The sequence below is a fragment of the Apium graveolens genome, chromosome 4 (assembly GCF_009905375.1).
Source record: "Apium graveolens cultivar Ventura chromosome 4, ASM990537v1, whole genome shotgun sequence".
NCBI lineage: Eukaryota > Viridiplantae > Streptophyta > Magnoliopsida > Apiales > Apiaceae > Apium > Apium graveolens.
The window spans coordinates 38000702-38004597 of NC_133650.1; the positions used below are offsets into that span (position 1 = coordinate 38000702).

General features: G+C 31.8%; 1 long non-coding RNA gene across 1 annotated transcript; it reads left to right on the top strand.

Annotated features, from left to right (window-relative positions):
* The first annotated feature begins 1857 nt into the window (after positions 1-1857).
* LOC141716714 (uncharacterized) lies at positions 1858-2707 on the top strand. Its single transcript, XR_012573307.1, has 3 exons — positions 1858-2175; positions 2338-2368; positions 2462-2707. It is a non-coding gene; the product is annotated as an uncharacterized LOC141716714 (long non-coding RNA).
* The last annotated feature ends 1189 nt before the right edge of the window (positions 2708-3896 follow it).

The following is a 3896-nucleotide window of genomic DNA, read 5'->3' on the forward strand; positions in this document are numbered from 1 at the left end:
TTCACGAACTGTCTCCTAGGCGGGGGTGACCCATGCCTAGGATGTATGACACCATACAAGCCCATTTTCTGATTATTTAATTAATTAGAAAATGGGCTAAAATCTGAAAAAATGCTAAAAATTCCCAGAAATTAAGAAAAAATTCCTGTAAATTAGGAAGAAATCCCAGAAATTAAGGAAAAATTCCTGTAAATTAGGGAAAAATCTCAAAAATTAAGGGACAATTCCTGAAAAATACCAGAAAATTCCTAAAAAGAAGAAATAAGGTAAAAAAAGTAATAGGGAGGTTCTAAAACAACCCTGAAGCCATGTGCAAGGCAAATCGTTGTAAATGTGTAGATCGCTCCACACTTTACGAAAAAATGATACCCTATAAGGGAACAAATAAACTTTAACTTCTGCGAAATCTTTGTAAAGTTTCACAAAAGTTGGGGGGCAAATGATATGGACCTAAAATTAGCCTAGAAAGATAGCCTTGAGGGCACCTACACCAACGAGGAGTATGATTCCTTTATTCTAGGACTTCGAAGTCTATCCAAAGTCTGAGACTTGTTCAACAAGTCTCCTAACCCTAGTCCAAGTTAAGGACATCCAACATCTATATAAAGGGTCTTGCCCCATCAATCAGAACTACGTTTTTGACTTGATTCTCTAATTCATAGAGATACGTAGGCATCTCGTAAAGGCAGAGTTAAGTTACGAAACATGAGAGCAGCCATTAAAGGCCTTGAGCTCCCGAACCTTAGTAATAAATACAGCAATTAATACACCCTAGTTTTCAATCCATAACAATATACATTGCATATTTTTATAAATACTAATAAATATAATATAATATAATTGTATATTTAATAATAGATATATATGTAATGTTTATTAATTATGTTTTGTTATATTTAAATAGTTTATTATATTTAAATTGTAATATAAATTAAATTGGTATTATATTTGATATATTTTTATATAATATATTATTTATATTTTCATTTAATTTAACTAAATATATACTAAAAAAATCTAACATATAAAATTTTCATATATATATATATATTAATAAAATAAAATTATTAAATACATCTAACAGTTATAGCTAATATCATGAGAGTAAAAACTCATACGGATTGAATAAATTTTAAAGAATAATCATTTAGCTAATTATTTTAATTACTACCTCCGTCCCGTTTAATAATATATGTTCATTATTTGCACGCATTTCGAGACTTCTATAAAGTATAGTTTCATAATATATTTTTTAATTTTTTTAATAAAAGTTTAAACATAAAATTTTAATTCAGAAAAAAATATTAAAAAAAATATTATGATATTATGTTTTAAATGAGCATTAAAAAGCGTGTTAAAAAGTAATTTATAGAACTTAATGGGATAGAGGGAGTATTACTTTCAAGATACTCTTAACTAGGTTTAAATCCAAATTTCACTCTCGAGTTGTCTTGCATGATAGACGGGGCAGCTCGATACCCCGTTGTTTTAAGGGTATTTAAATAGAGACCAAAAGTACGTTGCCTAATTCAGTTTTGTTTTGAGCGGGGGTCTGAAAATTACCTAGGGGTGGCAAAATCCGACATGACCCGAAACCCGACACGAACCCGACACGAACCAACCCGAAAAAGTACAAATTAGGGTTGGGATTTTTGACTTTCGGGTCGGGTTCGGGTTGGGTAAAAATTTACCCGAAAAAATCGGGTCATTTTCGGGTTGACCCGAAATACCCGAACCCGACCTATTCATTAATATATCATATTATAATTAAAAATATATCATGTGATGTCTTACATTTATATTTCATGTTGGCCCGGTCCAAATTCCCCAGCCCACAACATATGGTCCATTAAAAATCACATGGTCATAGTATTACAATCAAACCCTAATATCAAATTATTTCTAAATCCGCCTCTCTCGTCTCTCACTTCTCTCCCGAGTCCCGATACCTAAACCCTAGTTTATAATTCGGAAACCCCAATTTGGTAATCAAAGACTTCACATCTATCTAGTATCTTTCAAAGTTTTCATTGTCGGAATAAGCAGTTGATTTTGTCGGAATAAGTTTTCATCGCTTACTTGAATCTCCTGGACTTCATCAAGGCCCTTCTTATTTTGATGCTCTCGGTGCTAAGCTTGTTGAATCATCTGGATTTAAGTTCTGCTTTACTAGTGGTATACTTCTCCCTTTCTCTCTCAGTTTTGCAATTTTATAGCTAATTAGTTCTCTTCCTCTTTCCCTCTCCTGTATCTCTCTCTTTCTCACTCTCTCTTTCTTCACATCTATTCTTATTTAAGTTATATATGTGACTTAATTCTTTGAATATATTTATGCAGATTAACAAGTGCAGATTAACGAGAGTGGATGGTAATTTATTTCTTGATATTGATTTATGTTTTTTACACCATATTTTATAGCTGTTGATGATTGATGAACATATATAAATGCTATTTGTTTCAGTTAGTAGCAGATTAACAAGTTCATGGTTCATGGAGTCTGCATTTGGCAATTCACCCTGGACGCATTCTGATTTGGAAGTACCTGCACATTTTCATTAGTAATTTATTATCAGCTTGTTATGTAGTAGAATATTCATAAAAAGTTGTAAACTTTGAAACTTTGTCGTTTGTAATATTTGTATGGTTATCTGGCATAACACTTTAAATATTTGTAGTGTTGCAATGACAATTTTATTTTCTTCCTTTATTTCTAATTTCGGGTAATTTTTGGGTCATTTCGGGTCGTGTCTGACCCGATCCATTTGGATTCGTGTCAAATAGGTAATTTTCAGGTAATTCGGGTACTCACAGGGGGGGTTCGTGTCATATCTTTCAAACCCAATTCGGGTCGTGTCGGGTTCGGGTTGGCTTAAAAAAAAATAAGGTACATCCAACCCGACACGAATCCGACCCAATATCCGATATTGCCACCCTATAATTACCCGAGTGCATCGCTAATGCTTTTATGTGAAGTTCGTAAATTGGTTTTTAGATTAGTATTTTATTGAGGGTCGCTCTCAAAAGCATCCGGGTCTGCTGAACATGGCATCAATAACTCATCAATCATCATGTACTGTTTGACCGTCATATATTGTTTGACCGACTTTCGTAAGCCTCAAAACGGGATTACTCTGTCCCTCCTATTATATTTTATATATTAATACTCTTTTAAAATATAATTGTATAATGTTTCTTTTAAATTTTATACATTAATATTCTTTTAAAGTTTTATGTTAAAACTTTTAACCAAAAAGAAAAAATTAAAAAAAAACATTATGAAACTATATTTTATAAAAGTCTCGAAATACGTGCAAATAATAAACGTATAGAACCTAGCGGGACGGGACGGAGGGAGTAGTAAAGAAGTCATATCTATAAAACTCTTTCATATTTTTTACTCCCTCCCGTTCACTTCTATACGATGGACCAATACAATTATATATGTTTCAAAAATGGTAAAATTCGATATTATACTTCCTCCCTCTCAAAAGTTAAGTTTTTTTGACATTTGACACGTATTTTAAGATGAATAAAAATGATAATTTTACACATAAAATTTAACTACATTCTGAAGGAGCCAAAAAAACTTGTATTTTATGACGAAAGGAGTAAAATTAAACTACATTCATTTATATTCAATATTTTTCTTTCGTTACATCCGCCTTTTTCATTATATCCACTTTATATATTAAATATTAATTTGAATGTTTCCACGAAAGACAAACAATTTATATGAACAGTGCACTAGCCCTGAAGCTAGCTAGATAGGGAGAAGAAAATTGGTAAATTGAACGTTGCTTCCCCCGAAAAGAAACTACGTACGTACGTAAAATCTTTGTATTGGATTTGTTTACTTGCTTCCTTCTTTCTTTTTTTATTTGCTTGCTATCTCTCAA